The sequence below is a fragment of the Poromitra crassiceps genome, assembly GCF_964638095.1.
Source record: "Poromitra crassiceps genome assembly, chromosome: 4".
NCBI lineage: Eukaryota > Metazoa > Chordata > Actinopteri > Beryciformes > Melamphaidae > Poromitra > Poromitra crassiceps.
Genome location: NC_139626.1, coordinates 8834789 through 8853146, shown reverse-complemented (window position 1 = coordinate 8853146; position 18358 = coordinate 8834789). Strand labels below are relative to the sequence as shown.

General features: G+C 46.5%; 1 protein-coding gene and 1 pseudogene across 2 annotated transcripts in view; both read left to right on the top strand.

Moving 5' to 3' along the window:
- The window catches only part of uts2r (urotensin 2 receptor), a gene marked incomplete at its 5' end in the record, with an annotated part of 52096 nt that overhangs the window by 29327 nt on the left and 4411 nt on the right, over positions 1-18358 (top strand). The window lies entirely within an intron of this gene.
- Positions 6726-7490, top strand: LOC310775575 (tetraspanin-7 pseudogene; annotated as a pseudogene). Its single transcript has one exon. The product of its transcript is annotated as a tetraspanin-7 pseudogene (transcript).

Genomic DNA, 18358 nt, shown 5'->3' with positions numbered 1-18358 from the left:
ATTGCAATATAAAACTACCGTACATAATTGAGAATCGATTCTAGATTCTGGAATCGAGAATCGTTGGAATCGAGAATCGATTCTGGAATCGGATCGTGACCCCAGGAATTGGAATCGGATCGGATCGTGGCTTAGCCGGATCGGAGCACCCCTACCCATTAATATTTTTGTTTATAGCATTTTTTTATTTATCACAGGTCATATCGTCATCGCAATATTGAACAGTGTTATCGCACATCGCAGCTTTTCCACATATCGTGCAGCCCTACTCTGTATGTAAATCAGCTTTTCCTCTTTAATATGCAAATGTAGGAACTAATTGCCTCCAATCAGATCATCTACTGTACTCTCATTAGTGGAATGTGTGTTCTGACCGTTTTCTCTGTCAGCAGTAAAAACTAAAACTAAAACTAGCCACATCTTGCGATGATCACACCAGCCGCGGGGCATAAAATGGGGGGCGGGGGGCAGCCCCCTTGCTTGGATCACACTCATCTTGAAACTCAGCCTTCGTTTTGATGTCAACTACACACCTGTAAAGTTTCGTGATTGCATCTTGCACAGTTTTTGATCACGCTAACAAAATCTGTCCACATTCAGACAGACAGACAGACAGACAGACAGACACATCTGGCAAAGTACTCAAAACTGCTTTTGTGGTAATTCCCGCTGCAGGACCACATCTTGCCTTGATGACACACAGACTCACAAGGTGAAAAATACCAGCCAATGCTGTCTGGGCCGGTCAAAAGCATAGCTTGGTGTTTATCTGGAGGGAGATAGTTCTTGAGTGCTGGCCTGGTAGCCTGGTTCCATGGGACTAGCCTGTTGCAAGCGAAGACAGAGAGGCCATACACCTGGCATTAACATGCCTTTTCTGAAAGCTGTCTGCATGGTGAAGGCCTGGTTGTGAAGGACGTCTCCTGCAGGGAACTGCCCTTTGCCATTCAAAGCTATGTTTCTGATGTGCCGCTGAACTGATATAGCAGCAGAAGCGGAGGTATACGCTGGAGAGATGAGACAACACACCACTCTAGAGATCATGAGATGATAGAATCACTTATGACATGTCTGTCTGAGTAGACAATCTGCCAAGGCATTTTTTCATACTTTTGCTTCCCGAATTGACCATATCTGAAAATGCATTCAAATCTAATGCCAATCAAAAAGAAGAGCTGGTCATTTCTTCAAACAGAAATAAGCAGTTAGAGTCAAATGAAAGCAATTACCGTAAATTCCGGACTATAAGACGCACCGGTCTATAAGCCGCACCTTCAAAGGTGACTATTTTTTTCTTCTATAAGCCGCACCGGTCTATAAGCCGCGGGTGTTTTGATGTTTAATTACCATATGAAAGGGTTCGTGCACAGAGAGGAATGTCGGGAAAGAGATCGCTGTTTGGGGAAGCTCCCATTTATTAACATTTCAACAAAACAAAAGTCAGGTCACTAATCCCCAGACAAAATCACACATTGTGGTATTTTTTGTTTTTTTTACAGTGCACACAGTGTCCGCGGTGTGGTGAAAAGAGGGCAAGAGAGGAAATTAAAACAGAAGTGGATTTATAGTTAGAAAGAGTGCTAAAGAAGAGAGAATTCCGTTTTTTATTTTTTTATTTTAGTTACTCACAGTACTATTGACCAGTCCAACTCAAAAGATATTCGGCAGTTTCACTTTGAGCTCTTGTTCCGCCGCTGGGCACACAGTGTCCGCGGTGTGGTGAAAAGAGGGCAAGAGAGGAAATTAAAACAGAAGTGGATTTATAGTTAGAAAGAGTGCTAAAGATAGTCCGGTCTGGTTATGACGAGTCTCGCTGGGTACAGTACGCCAAAGCGATATCCATTGACTCGATGATGCTGTTGTATGTTGCGCGTTTCTGTTGCACCAACGCGGAGAGGTCCTGCCCGGACGAAAAAGCGCGTACCCTCCCAGGTGAGGGGCTTCTTCCCCGCAGCCTGGAGGATGAGTTGACGGTCGGGCCAGCGGAGTAGGCAGATGAAGATGGCCCTCGGTGGCAGGCCGGGGTCTGGACGTGGCCGAGGCGCCCGGTGTGCCCTGTCCACCTCTGGTGGTTTCTCGCCTTCCTTCAGGTCCAGGATGTAACACAGGATTTTGCCACGAAAGCGTCCATGTCACCGATCTCAGCTCCTCTTTTACATTGATCAGGCGAATGTTATTTCTTTTACTATTATAAACTCTGTTCACGGTTGCCTTAGTTTCTTTAGTGAGTGAGTGGATGGACTTCTGCACGTTTTCAAACTTGTTTTCAAGCTGCTCAAAACCTCTGAGCGATGTCGGACTTAATCGATAGTGTTTCACGGAGTAAAAGTTTAGCCCAAGCGTGTATCTCCAGCCTCCAGCAGGTGAGTCATTTCCTCATTCATGGCGTGATTGCTTCGTCTTTTTCTTTCTGCTTACCTGTGTTGTGTTATGTTATGTTATGTTATGTTGTTAAAAGAGGGCAAGAGAGGAAATTAAAACAGAAGTGGATTTATAGTTAGAAAGAGTGCTAAAAAAAGAGAGATTTTTTTTTTTTTTTGGAAAAAATCCATAGATAAGACGCACCGTTATATAAGCCGCAGGGGGCAAAAAAGGCCAAAAAACGGGAAAAAAGCTGCGGCTTATAGTCCGGAATTTACGGTAAGTTGGGGGTGGGGGGGGGGGGGGTAGGGGGGCGGGGGTAGACGCTAACTGTTTCATGCACAGGACTTGCTACACACTCAATAGACAATTTAGCGGTAATCTCATCAATCGCCTGCGGGGGAGCAAACAAATGTGTTCATCTCCTCTGTGCTTTCCGCCGCTATTGTTGCTGCTGCGTCTGCATTTGTCGCGGGTGCTGAGCACTGAGAATTCGGCTCAATAGGCCTTTTTCACAGCAATTTCACAACCAATTTGTGTCTAAAAGGCAGGAAGTAACACAGGTGCACGAAAACATTAATTAGGCTTTCCAACTTCCAGTCCATTAAATTTTAGGTGTTCCAGTGCTGGGGCCCTAATTAGTGAGTTGGTTGCACCTGTGTTTATCCTGCCTTTTAGACACAAAATGGTGGCTGTGAAAAAGGCCCATCCACACCCATTAGCCTGCCAACACGCAGAGGACCAGAGGAAAATCGTTCCAAAGGGATCGTCACAATACAAACAGCCTGAGAACACACTACCATACAAAGGACCTGAGAACACACTGCAGCCGGCAGTGCCACAGAATGGAAACGTTGTAATTCAGTCAGTGTTGCTGCTGTATTGAAGAAATGAGGCCGCTGTTGTCCTGAAACAAAACCAGGGTGCATGAAGCTATCATGCTGCGATTGAAGGTCTCGTCTGGCCTCGTTCACTTCAAGTGAAATTTGAAACGCGCGGATATAAAGATATCCATGGTACATTCTTCCACCTTGACGAGGATAGCCAAGGAGAAAGCCATGACATGTACACGCACACTAAAACACACAATAAAAATAAACCCTGAGCCCTGATCTAACCGGAGTGGAATCAGAAAGGGCAAAAACAGTTGTTGAACAGGTGTAAGGAAAGAGAAAGAACGAGCAGTTCATAGAGGCAATGAGAGGAAGGAGAAATGTGAGTTTTATAGGGTGGCGAAAACAGAGGAGAAACAGCTCTCCTTTCTCCTAACCATGTCGCCATTGGCTATGGAGCTTTGATGGGTGCTGGTCATTAAAAAGCTGTGAATTTGCACACAAAATCTAGAAAACACGTTATGAAGTGTAATTATTACCATGATGTCAGACGATCACGACCGTGATGTATGTGTTTCATTTTAAGATTGCCCTAAACATTGATTAGTTAGTTTTTTTAACGATTGCTTAGAGTACACGCTAAAATAAAAGATGACACACAGCAAAGTGTTTTGTGTAGTGTTTCGACAAAATGAGCGCCGTTTTCAAAATCGTGCTTTAGCAATCGTTTAAAAAAAAGTGAGTTTAGGGTGTCTAATCCCTTAAAAGGTACGACATGTTCCATCCAAAATGAAGGCCATATTTGCCATAAACCCGGTTGCTTCCTTCCACAAAGAGGACATGGCTATTTGCCCAACTCCGCCTCCCTACTGGCATGGTGCAGTTTCACTTCATGTCTTGACAACTTTATTTATTTGCAATTACAGTAAAATACAGTAAATACAGTAAAATAACACTATAATAACCATGGGGGGGCTGAGTTGGATCACTGGCTCAACTTCCCACAGGCGGCAGACCTCTCTCTCTCTCTCTCATGTTGGGTATCTGTATGTAGCTGTACTGTACTGTGAGGCCTGGGGTGCTGCAAGGCTCAAGATAAGATAGTGTGTTAAGCCAGGCAGGATAAGCTGGGTCTGCATGTCCTGCCAGACAGAGAGAGAGAGAGAGAGGGAGGGGGGGGGGGAGGAAGCTGTAACAGCAGTGATGTCTCTCTAGCCTGGTTGAACTCATTCTGTTTGGTCCCGTGGATCCGTCTGGACTCCACGCTGTGCACAATCATTTCAGCGGGTGGAAGTAGCCACAGTCCTTCAGCCAATCAGCATCGGATTCAGTCAAATCCAAATCCACTTGGAAGAACGGCGAAATAACATATTTTCCGGCGAGGAACTCCGCTGTTTCATACTCCTGTTCTTGTTTAATTGTTGTTATTGAGTCTATTTCTGGAATAACTGCACCCACTTATGGCTGTTCAACTCGTTAACGTTACTGCTGGAGGCAGAGACCGGTATCGCACACAGGCACAAACCAGAGCCGTATAATAGAAGAGTTCCGACATCTCCATTCACTCCAATGGACCAGTTTTTTTCCAGGAAGTAGAAAGTGGAACTCTTGAGTAAAAAAAGCAGCACTGTACATTATCAGCTTTATTTTAGCATGCAAAAGTAGCGCGAGACTCATTCCTGGCTGTTCATTGGCTAATGAGTCTCGCATTTTGGTCCTCCGTTGACGCCACTCTCTTACTAGAGGACACTACAGTGGGCTAGCACGGGGTTTGGAAGAGGAAGCTGTGGAAGTAGGGCTGCAACTAACGATTATTTTGATAATCGATTAATCGGTCGATTTTTTGTTCGATTAATCGATTAATCGGATTAAAAAATGCACTGATATTGTTTCCATCCGTTTATTCAAAAACAACTTTTTTTTTGTTAAACAAAAACTCACCGGGCTTTGCTACATCAAATAGCTTTGACAGGGCATGAACGAATACAAAATACATACAAATGTATGGTGTAAGTGCAAAAGATATCTTCATATCTTCTTAAATAAAGTGCTTTAACGCAGTGGTTCTCAATTGGTGTAGCCTCAGGACCCACTATTTTCCTTGTCATGAAGTCGCGACCCAAATTTCGGATTTTTTTTTTGAACCACTCAAATTAATTGCACAAAAAATAGCGCATTAATTTAATACACAATCCCTTCATGCACTGTTATATACTTCAAATTAACAAAAAAGTGCAACAGAAGTGCAACTAGGGCTAAAAACCAATTGAAATAAGGCAGACTTGAATTACAGGCCTATATGTTTTTAAATTTAAACAAGTCAAACTGGTCATGCTCAGAAAGTCTTATTTGAACTGTATGAAATATGAAATAAAATGCAGACTTATCTTGAATTACATGCCTATATGTTTTTAAACAAGTTAATAATAATAATAATAATAATAATAATAATAATAATAATAATAATAATAATAATAATAATAATAATAAAACAAGTTAACCTGGTCATGCTAATCCAGTTTCAATAGTCTGAATTTAACTAATATGAAATAAAAAGGAATCACAGGCAGGCTATATGATTTTTAGTTAAACTGGCCATAACTTTTAATTAAACTGGGGCCATGCTAATCCAGTTTCAATCATCTGAATTGAACTAAAATTAAATATGAAATTAAAAGGCAGACTTCTCTTGAATTACAGGCAGAGCATATGCTTCAGCTTGTTAAACAAGTAGAACTGGTCAGGCTAATCCAGTTTCAATAATCTGAATTGAACTCAAATGAAATATGAAAAAAAAAAAAAAAAAAATGCCAAAAAGCCAACGAATCGATAATCAAATTCGTTGCCAACGAATTTAATCGATTTAATCGATTAGTTGTTGCAGCCCTATGTGGAAGTGATACTGAAAGCTGTAGTTCCTCAAATGGCCACTTGATGCTGGACCCAAAAGGGAGTCGTTCCCGTTCACCATATGTTAAAATGCCCCACTTTGTAACAGGATTACTGTGTTTACAGCAGCATGGTCCAAAACACTGTTTTGGCTTATAGGCTACAGGTAAAAAACCTTTCATAATTGTATGGGGGTAAATTTTGATATAACTTGCCCGTTTAGAATGGGTGGTGTGGTGTCTGTGGCAGTGTCAGTCACAATTGTGATGTCACTCGAGCAACTGTGATGTCATCAGTGATGACACTCGAGGTGATGTCACTCAGTTGTGCAACTGTGATTGCACAACTGTGATGTCATCCAGGCAGTTGTGATGTCATCAGTGATGTCACTCGAGCAACTGGATGTAGTATGAGCCAGTGGCGCAGAGTTGCACGATGGCGCCTAGGTGGGTGGGCAGTCATCTCCAGAGTCTCCACCCTAGGAATCGAGCGCAAGTGATTATGACATCACTGATGATGTCATAAATCCTTCCCTGCTGAGGTTATATCACAATGTCTATGTCTTTATCACCCAAAGTTTTTTCCCCAAACAGGTGCAGTGACGTTTTCTCTTCTCTTCACCTACAAAGTGCAAAAGTCACCATGTCTCTGTTGTCTCAACGGCTTCAGATGAAGCCTGTGATCACCGGTCTGAAGTATTTCCTCATCTCGCACAGCCTCATATTTTGGTTCACAGGAGTGATCCTGCTGGCGGTCGGCGTGTGGGGGAAGGTGAGCCTGGAGGCCTTTATCTCCCAGGTGTTTGACAAGAGCATCAACGTGACATATGCCCTCATTGGGACCGGAGCCATCATCGTTATTTTCGCACTGTTCGGCTGCTTCGCTACATGCTGCGGAAGCCCATGGATGCTCAAACTGTATGCCGTGTTCCTGACCTTGGTGTTCCTGGCTCAGCTTGTGGCTGGAATCTCAGGCTTCCTCTTCAGGCATGAGATCAAGGCCACATTATCAGATGAATATTCATACGCTGTGGAGAACTACGATGGCACCGACCCACCAAGAAGCACTGCAGTCGACACCATTCAACGTACTCTGAAGTGCTGTGGGAAGACAAATTACACCGACTGGATGGATACCATCTACTTTAAAGAGAAGGGCATCCCTCCCAGCTGCTGTAAAGACCACGCTACCTGCACACAAGAGAGCCTCAAAGACCCTGAGAAGTTTGGGAATGAGGTGTACAGAGAGGGTTGCTTCTCACTGGTGACCAGCACGATGGAGTCCAACTTGGGAATCATTGCAGGAATCTCTTTCGGAACCGCCTTCATCCAGCTCATTGGAATATTCCTGGCCTGCTGCTTATCTCGATACATAACCAACAACCAGAGGTGTCCTGAGGTAGTCTAGCAGTCTCCATCCACAGGTTACTCTCCAGAGAGCGGAGGACAGGAGGACATGAGCAGGAGAAGTAACCCCAACAGGAAGTACTGTAGGCATCTCAAAAGATAGGATGGAGGATGGAGAGATCAATCAACTTTTATTAGCAGACACATCGTCCATAGAAAGAACAGACAAACATAACAATTAAAAGAAAACACGCAAGAGCACAGTTAAAAAAAACTATAAAAGGCACAAAATTGATTACTCCAGAGTGATGGAGCTCAAGGCCAGCCTGAGGAGGGCACAGCTTCGACGAGACAGACCGCAGCTGGACGAAACTCTGGAAGACTTCCAGAAGGTTCTGGAGAACGATCCAGGCCAGGACACTGCCAGACTGGCCTGCATGAGGTTACCTCAGCACATCATGAGAGGGATGGAGAAGCTGAAAGAAGAGCTGATGACTACCCTGAAGAAGCTGGACAACTTGTTCCTGAGACCTCTACGTGAATCCGTTTGGAAGTTAGGCACTTTTTATGATTGGGCACGCCCATTGCCACAGTCATGTGTACAACATTGCTGTTGTTGATGATGATGATGATGATGATGATGAGTCTTGTAAGCCCATGCCTGCTGGGCATACAATGTATGCATGACAATAATAAAGAATAAAAAAAACTTCATTCATTCATGCTTTCAATGTATTGTGTATTGTATTGTTGTACTGTTGTCTTGGACACCAGGGATCTGATAAATAAACAAACGCCCACTGTCTGCATGGGCGCGTTAAGTTAATCATGATTAATTTCTAATTTCGTCCATTACCTCCCTTTCTACCAAGTTTCGCATGGAGACAGAGGGAGAGAGAGATGAGAGGGGCAGGAGGGAGGGAGACAGAGGGAGAGAGAGATGAGAGGGGAAGGAGGGATGGAGAGAGAGATGAGAGGGGCAGGAGGGATGGAGAGAGATGAGGGGGGCAGGAGGGAGGGAGAGAGAGATGAGAGGGGCAGGAGGGAGGGAGAGAGAGAGATGAGAGGGGCAGGAGGGATGGAGAGAGATGAGAGGGGCAGGAGGGAGGGAGAGAGATGAGAGGGGCCGGAGGGAGGGAGAGAGAGATGAGAGGGGCAGGAGGGAGGGAGAGAGATGAGAGGGGCAGGAGGGAGGGAGAGAGAGATGAGAGGGGCATGAGGGAGGGAGAGAGAGAGATGAGAGGGGCAGGAGGGAGGGAGAGAGAGAGATGAGAGGGGCAGGAGGGAGGGAGAGAGAGAGATGAGAGGGGCAGGAGGGAGGGAGAGAGAGATGAGAGGGGCAGGAGGGAGGGAGAGAGAGATGAGAGGGGCAGGAGGGAGGGAGAGAGATGAGAGGGGCCGGAGGGAGGGAGAGAGAGATGAGAGGGGCAGGAGGGAGGGAGAGAGAGAGAGAGAGATGAGAGGGGCAGGAGGGATGGAGACAGAGGGAGAGAGAGATGAGAGGGGCAGGAGGGGGGGAGAGAGAGATGAGAGGGGCAGGAGGGAGGGAGAGAGAGATGAGAGGGGCAGGAGGGAGGGAGAGAGAGAGATGAGAGGGGCAGGAGGGATGGAGACAGAGGGAGAGAGAGATGAGAGGGGCAGGAGGGAGGGAGAGAGAGATGAGAGGGGTAGGAGGGAGGGAGAGAGAGATGAGAGGGGCCGGAGGGAGGGAGAGAGAGATGAGAGGGGCAGGAGGGAGGGAGAGAGAGATGAGAGGGGCCGGAGGGAGGGAGAGAGAGATGAGAGGGGCAGGAGGGAGGGAGAGAGAGATGAGAGGGGCCGGAGGGAGGGAGAGAGAGATGAGAGGGGCAGGAGGGAGGGAGAGAGAGATGAGAGGGGCAGGAGGGAGGGAGAGAGAGATGAGAGGGGCAGGAGGGAGGGAGAGAGAGATGAGAGGGGCAGGAGGGATGGAGAGAGTGAAGGAGGCACATGAGCAGCAGGGCACACAGCCAAACACGAGGCCACACTTTCCCCATAGCAATATTTCCAGTCAACAGGTGCCGTGTAGGCTACTGTACCACTGAGCAGCTGGGATGAGTGTGTGTGTGTGTGTGTGCGTGTGCGTGTGCGTGTGTGTGTGTGCGTGTGCGTGTGCGTGTGTGTGTGACGCGCATGGGGGGATTCAGGTTTCTATTTTTTGCCAGAACATCATCCTGGTGTGTATTGCTTTGAGCATTAGGGACGAGGGATTCAGGAAGGCAACCAGCAACTTCTTTACACACGGCCTCCGACTTCCAATCCCTTCAATAACACAGCTTCTCACAGGACAAGAGGCAGGATGCATCACAGATGTACTCATCAAATAACCCCCAATCTCATGTAGGCCTCCATCAGGCCATCAAAGCCTGCCTTTCCTTCAGCAAAAAGCCCGCGACAACCTGCGTTTGTGCACTCGCCTGTTTGGCTTCCTAACAATTCCAATGTCGACGTCTGTTGAGAGGACCTGCTCAGCTCTTAAACGTATAAAGACGTATATACAAATTAATAGAGCATTATTTTTCGTAGTTATAAGTACAAACAGTGAAGGAAGGAGAACAGAGTGAAAGCTTCCACCTGCGTAACACAGTGATACAGATGAACTGAACAGCTCTTGCAAAAGTTCAGACAGTGATGAAGAGGACATCCAAATGACCTCTGAGCTACAAAGACACCTTTGTGAATTTCACAAGACTTCTTGATTTTTGCTGGATATACAAGACTTGGATAAAATGACACCTTTGGGTGACATTTCCTTCCTGCTCACTTTTTGACCTGAGAAATTAAGTCTGATGCACACGTCATGCACACGCCCACACACACACACACACACACACACACACACACACACGGTAAATGGTAAATGGCCTGCATTTATATAGCGCTTTTATCCAAAGCGTTTTACAATCAGTAGTCTACATTCACCCATTCATACACCGATGGTGGCAGGCTGCCACGCAGGGTGCCTACACACCATCGGGAGCAAGGAGGGTTAAGTGTCTTGCCCAAGGACACAACGACAGCAGCTGGGAGGGAGCAGGGATCGAACCGCCAACCCTTGCGTCATTGGCCAACCCGCTCTACCTCCTGAGCTAAAGCCGCCCACACACACACACACACACACACACACACACACACACACACACACACACACACACACACACACACACACACACACACACACACACACACACACACACACACACACACACACACACACACACTTTGACATATTCCTTGACAGATATTCTCACTCCCTGCCTCCTTCATGGCAGACAGAAAGATGTCATCCGATCCTCCTCAGCACAGCAGTATTGAGTACAGTGACAATTCATTGTCTCTCTGTTCGCACGGTTTGGGCCAAATAATAATTCCATTCTCCCGTCTGAATCAAAAGGATCCAGTATTATTTGCTGTCGCAGAAATTATCTGTTTGAGGAAATGAGGAAATGGAAAAATAAGAATGGACTTTCAGAGACAGATTGCTTTCTGACCGTCACTTGCTCACCCTAATGTTATTTTCCCAAAATGATATCATGGTAGAAAATGCACTGATCATAATATGTTTATCTGCAAGAAATGTGATACATTTGAATTCTGCAGAATAGTGAATTCAAAGTGTATTCTGCACTTTAACACTTTCAGTGCCACGGCCCTTGGGCAAAAGGTTGCTTGCTGTGCCACATAGGCCGCAATGCATTTTAAAACAGTCATATAATTTTTTTAATAATTACTATGTAAACACTGAACACGCACAAATAACGATGAGACTCTCTTCTATCACCTGCAAAAAAAAGTTTATTGATCCCATTTTCCGTTCTTTAGTTATGAGCCGGAGAAGATAGCCTGATTGAACGAAAAACATACCTTTTTTTCTACGAGCTGAGATAACGAGCCTTTTGTGAAATTAAACATTTCAAGCACATCTCTGACTCTGAAGCTAATTTTCTGATGTCTGGGTCTGTCTGGGTGAAGTGTATGCTGCTCTGCTGCTCTCCGTGCTCCCCCCCCCCCCCCCCCCCCTCAACTGCACACGCCTCCTGGGTGTGTCTTATGTGTCTGGTGGCTCTCAGTCTCTGCTGAGTTTGCTGCGCACACACAGTGAATGGTGCGCGATATTCAGCTTTTTGGTTCCGCGTGTGTTTGTCACGGGCTGGCATGCTTCCAGTTCGGAATAATAATGCTGATTATGTCAATGTGCTGTTGCAGCGTACATGAAGGTGCTCAGTTGTGACAGCGGATGCTGCTGCTCTGGGCACAGCTGGCGTTGTGCTCGTTGTGCTTCTGCACGTCGATGCATACGGACGGATGCGATGCGATTTCCTCCTTTTTCCCAGTGACTATTTCTGTGTGTTTGGCTCCTTTTTCTCTGATCAGGAGAGTGCTGTCGCCACCTAATGGGTTTGTAAAATAGGTTATCGACCTCCAATAGCTACAATATTGTTAGAGGCGACGTAAGAAGCTTAGATCGACACCCCCCCGTCAAAAAAACAATTTGGAGTTATGACGCCATTTGGCGTCGCTGGCACTGTACGGTAAATTTCTAATGACGCCATATGGCGTCGCTGGCACTGAACGTGTTAAAAATGTATGAATGTATGTCTTCATACATTTTTAAAGTGGAATATCATTAACTTTGCTCAGCCAATGTAGCCTTAAAGCCCCCCTCCAGTATATGTTGTCATTTTGAAGATATTTCATGTGTTACTGTGTTTTTCCTGCAGCTCTGCTAATGAGCCACACTTTTTTGGGCTCAAAGTCTTAGTTTTTAAAGTCAGTATATTCACGAGTTGCCTGGTGAGACCGTGTGCGCTTCCATGACACCCTCCCTCCCTGTTTCCAGCTGCCGGTTGCCTGTTTCCGCCCAGGACCGTTCATAGCGAAAGAGACTGAAAATAATCATAATTGTTGTGACTTTGTACCTACATATGTCTTGTAATGATGCCCCCCAGCACAATAATTTCACACGTGCATAATTGTACAACGGAGTGACAATATCTTGAATCTTGAAAGAGCTAAAGCTCCGTTCATGACCAAATAATAAGAGTTCCGGTTTGGACGTTTAGCCTTCAAAATAAAAGCAACCGCTATGCAACCACATACTATTTTTTTTAGCAATTTCGGCTAAAATAATCCCGTACAGTACGAGTGAATTGACATTCACCTCGTTTTTGTAAAATATCGCCGCTATGCAACCCACACAACGTTACAATTTTTAGCCATTTCGGATTAAATAAGCCAAACGTTCCCACTCTTTGACAGTGGCGCGCACCTCCTTACTAGTGAAAAAAATGTAAACAGGAAGTCGACAACCGGCAACCGCTGAGAATCATGGGAAACGTAAGTCCAGGAATAAGGTGAATAGCTTCACTCACTCCAGTCATGGACGCTCACTCCACACCTCCACCCACACACCTACAGTAGCTGCTACTAGCAGCACACATTTACATGCACACAATACCATCTATATACAAAAAAGCAAGGCAATTGAAAGTGAATTGACAGCAGCAGTGTTTTCCTACAGCACTGCATCTGTCTTAACCAGCCAAAGGTAATTTCAGTGAGTGAACAAAGTGTTCGAACAGCCTCATGGGTTCAGCTGGCAGCTTTACTCCTGGGCTCCTCAGCTTGATCTAAATTAAATGGATTTTAGGTTTAATCGATGAAGTAATTAGAGAGTTCAAACACATGCAATTATGTTCTGGTTTGATGGGCCCAGTTTGTAATAGATACATTCTTTCTTTCTGCCTTTCTGCCTTTCTCTAACAGTGACAGTAGAAATAGGGTGGGAAAAGTCTTTAAAGGTATTCCTATTATGTGCTGTGTGTGTGTGTGTGTGTGTGTGTGTGTGTGTGTGTGTGTGTGTGTGTGTGTAAGGAATGACATGAACATACTTGTAAAACAGCTTCTGCACATGCTAACAACACACAAACACACACACACACACACACACACACACACACACACACAACTTCACTGCAAATCTCTTGGTTTATGACTATCTGGAAGAATGGTGGTCTACCTGTATGCCGACGCCTGAAGCTGAATGGTTTACCTGGAAAAAACAGACAGATTTCATCAGGAAGGTCAATCCAAAGTTGAGTAGCCCTGGTGGTAAATAAGGATAGTTACACATGGTAACTGGAGCTCCATGATCACAGGCAGAGCCAGCCCTCTAACGGGGCTCAACTAGTTGCTTCATTACACTGAAAAGTTGTATACACGTGCTTAGCCAATCAGGATGAGCCTATACCACCATGGCACTCTGCTATAACCAACACTCAGTCTGGATCCACTGTCTTCAGCAACTTGTGCAGCAGCAGGGTGACATGTTATTGTTAGTGGTTCTCAAAGTGGGGTCCGGGGACCCCCAGTGGTCCTTTAAGGGGTTGCAGGGGGTCCCCAGCAAAAAAGGGAATCATTAATTTCACTATAATTCCATCCATAAGTAACACAATGACATGATGATGAGTGTATGACTGTTTTGGCCATGGTTTTCACACACTTTTCATTAGGGCTGGCACGGATCACGGATAATCCGTGACCCGTACGGATCAGCCCCCACGGTTCGGAACGCGGTTCGGAACATCAATGGTCTGCGAAATCCGTCACGCGATCCAATCCGTGGGTTTTCTGATCCGTGCCAGCCCTACTTTTCATACACAATAAAACATCTAAAAGCAAAAATTGTATATATGGGGGACCCTGGGACAGAATCTTATCAAATGGGGGTCCGTGGTCTAATTTGTGTCAGTTTAGGGGTCCTTGATGTGAAAAGGTTTGAGAAGCACTGCGTTAAGAGGGCTCTGCCTGTGACCCCCTGCTGTGACAGTAACATGGAGACATGCCCCATCCCAAGCCTGACTGACGGGAACCTACAGCGCAAACAAGTATACCAGTCCCTCTCCTACAGGGAACACAGCTAATGCTAAACCCATCGGTGTTTAACACGTGGGTCTCCAAACATAACGATCGTGTCGATTTGGACAGGAGCTCTTGCCAGTCTCTCTGTCTCCACTGCACACAAACAGTACAGCCGTGTGCGTCTCAGCATGGAGCTGTGTGCTCCACATAGCATGCCAAAGCACACAGACAGCAGGCATGAGCACCTCAACCTCTCCCTCTCTCTCCAGCACTGGGAGGAGCAGAGACATCCAACTGGATCATCCTAGACCTAAAAGAACTGTTCATGTTCTGAGGGATAAAGGACGGACTTTGTCTGAGTGTGGCACCACTCAGATCCCCTCCCAGCAGAAAACAACTGGGGTGGATGGACAATGCAAGTCAAGACAAGCAGTAGTCAGGGCGCTAGCTTAAAGGGATAGTTCGGATTTTTTTTTATGTGGGGTTGTATGTTGTTACAAATACATACTTCAGCATGCACTGGGACGCGTCATCAGTGATGTTAACTGGGGTCGTAAGGTCTTTCGGGTCTGTTCAACATCATACACCCTCGCCCAGTAGACCCAGCCGAGGCCGATTAAGACCCCGACCCGCGTCCCAGAAGCAGCCGCTCACGGATCAGCCCTCCTACTCTGTCTGCAACGTTGCCCGCGGAAGGGCCGATCACGGCCAATCCGCTGCAATAGAGCTAGTGCTACATCGCAGCATTGCGAGACCCTTCGGTGCATGGAGGCTCACGGCGCTACGGGTTGTCTCCCGGCCGCTCTCCTCCTTCGTCTCAAGGCCTGTGCGTTGCACGTCATTCGGCTGCGCCGAGCACCTCGCTCTAGCCTGAAGGGCCCGAAGGCCGCGCCAATATTTACACTGATTTTCGGGAGGCTCTCGGGCGTCTCTCCGACCGTCAACTGCCTCTCCAGCTTGTCACCAATCTATACCTGGTTGTCCCCTAGTCTATTCCTAAGCGTCACCTAGTCTATACCTAAGTGTCACTGGTCAGGGAAGCCAGAACTCTATAGCCGTTTTCCCACATGCGTACCGGAAAATTACCTGTAAGTCAATATCGGACATTTCCCTTCACACTTCGGCTCGCGCATGTGGGAATCTATCAGCGAAATTGCCTGTATGTTGGGGGGCGGGGGGAGCTTGTATGTATGTAGAGAAAGCAAATGCACGAAGCGAAATGTGGAAGTAGTTTGCTTTGATGTGCGCGAATGATTAGATGATGCTGCACTTTGAAGAAGTTGGGATCCGTGTCTGAGAGAAATAGTTGCTGGTTCGATGTTTATCCGTTCACCTGCGTCGCGTTGAAGCACTTTTTACAGACTGGCTTCGTTTGATGTGTCCGGGCTTGCCTTCGCCTTCGGAAATCACGCACGCACATGAAGCTGACATAGGCTACCGCTCTTATTATCACAAGATCATTTCGACAGTTTGCTTTAATGTGCGCGAATGATTAGATTATGCCCGCTGGAACATTAAGCAACGTGTGTAGGCTACACCTCGCCCATGAGAGAAGGACCGCTGTCGCGGAAAATGACTGGACCCATTTCCCACTTGGTCTCCCTTAAGAGCATACCGCTCTTCTGACTGGCTCGAAACTGGTGAAATGTCCGCCACGACGGACACAACCGGCACAACGACTTTCCCACATGCAGGCAATAGACCACGTTCCGGTCATTTAGCGGTACAAAGCGCATGTGGGAAAACGGCTTATGTTACATGTATGAGGTACTTGCAGACAGTCAGTGTACTACATGCAGTACAGAACTCTATGTTACATGTATGAGGTACTTGCAGACAGTCAGTGGACTACATGCAGTACAGAACTCTATGTTACATGTATGAGGTACTTGCAGACAGTCAGTGGACTACATGCAGTAGAATGCAGCCGGCATGGTCCCAGTTTGGAGAAATGGAGAGTGACGGCATCAGGCAAGTAGAGCTGTCTGCTGAGTTTGAACAGAGTCATGAGCAAAAACGTAAAACACACAAACAGAAACACACATAAAATGCCTCCATACAGCTCACCTGGCGTAATAAAAGTCTCCACAAGCCCTGAGATGCCAAGTTGACTTGAAAAGACGTCTTTTGTACTGTATCCCTCTTTTGAGCAGAAATCTGCACTGTAGTCACGGTGTGGAAGTAGAAGAGGTGGTGAGCACCACTTCTTGGAGCACCTGTGAACATCTCAGCTAAGAACAGGATGTAAATTATACCTTTTCAAGCAACTTGGCATCTCAGGGCTTGTGGAGACTTGGATTACGCCAGGTGAGCAGTATTGATGCATTTTCTGTTTGTTCTTTTTGTTCTTTTTATGTTTTTGCTCGTAACCCAGTTCACACTCAACAGACAACTCTACTTGCCTGACCTCGGCCGGTCTCCATGTCTCCAAACTGGGACCACACCAGCACCATTCTACTGCATGTAGTCCACTGACTGTATGCAAGTACGTCATACAACCCCACATCAGAACATCAGAACTATCCCTCGTCCCGGGGATGATGAAAATATGGTTGGGGAGGATGTAAATGAATTTTGGGATGAAAATTAAGCTCACATGTTTTTAAACCTCCTTGATAACATACACACACACACACACACCACACACACACACACACACACTGTTGCCAACTTAGCGACTTTATCAGTAGATTTAGTGACTTTTTCTGACCATGGGAAGGAACGTTAATGTGTTGAATCCCAAATCATTTGCCAATAAATTGATACGGCTGATGCTGGTTTGCACTACTTCCTTGTCTAATCCAGAGAGGTGTGATGATCACAGAGCTTCTCACACACAGCATCCTGATCACAGAGCTTCTCACACACAGCATCCTGATCACAGAGCTTCTCACACACAGCATCCTGAGGGAGGGACTGTAGGATAGGGTCCACATCATCCATTATATGTATGTTTTATTCATGTTAAAGGTCCATTTAAATGATTTACCAATGATATTGTAGAAAAACAAAAAATTTAAAATCGGGACACCCCAGCTTAGATTGTATTTCGGGACGGAGGATGGTGAAAAAAGTACCTCGCTGCTGCACAGAGTGCTGTTCACCACGCCCCTTCTGCACAGAGTGCTGTTCACCACGCCCACTTCTGCACAGAGTGCTGTTCACCATGCCCACTTCTGCACAGAGTGCTGTTCACCACGCCCACTTCTGCACAGAGTGCTGTTCACCACGCCCACTTCTGCACAGAGTGCTGTTCACCACGCCCACTTCTGCACAGAGTGCTGTTCACCACGCCCACTTCTGCACAGAGTGCTGTTCACCACGCCCACTTCTGCACAGAGTGCTGTTCACCATGCCCACTTCTGCACAGAGTGCTGTTCACCACGCCCACTTCTGTGCTGTTCACTTGTTTATTCAGTTTATTCATATTGAATGTGTCACGTGTCCAAATTGTACCAAATCAGACACTGTTTGTCTTTGGCCCAGCATTCACAAACCAAGTGTAAAGTAGATCGGATGGACGGTAATTGAAAAGAGATCTAGAGGCATCTCCCACTGGGGTTAGCAGAACGTATCACTCTGCCCTGCAGAAAACGTTTCAGGAGAGGGTGGCCAAAAACGATGGGTTGATATTCCTTTCTCCATCCATTTAGGTTGAGAGAATCCTAGTCTGCACAATGTGTGCAGACAACCCTGCGCACGTCAGCCTGTCCCTTTCAGGAGCCAAACCTTGAGAAGTTGGCATCACCCCTAATGCTCCTACTGAGGAACTGTCCACAGCAGTGCTGCCAACATCTGAGTCATCTGAGCCAACATTGCATGGTCCAGGGATGCCAGAATGACGGTCTGCTTCTCCTGTCTCTGTCTCGTCAGAAAGGGAGGGACGCGGCGGAGGGGGGGGGGGGGAGGTTGCAGCTCTCTTGGCCAAGGCACATGACCGAGCACATCCACCCCTAAGCCAGGATGGTCCAGGGGCACCAGTGAGAACTAGAGCCTGACCGATCTATCGGTTCGCCGATATTATCGGCCGATATTGGCCGATTACCGTTA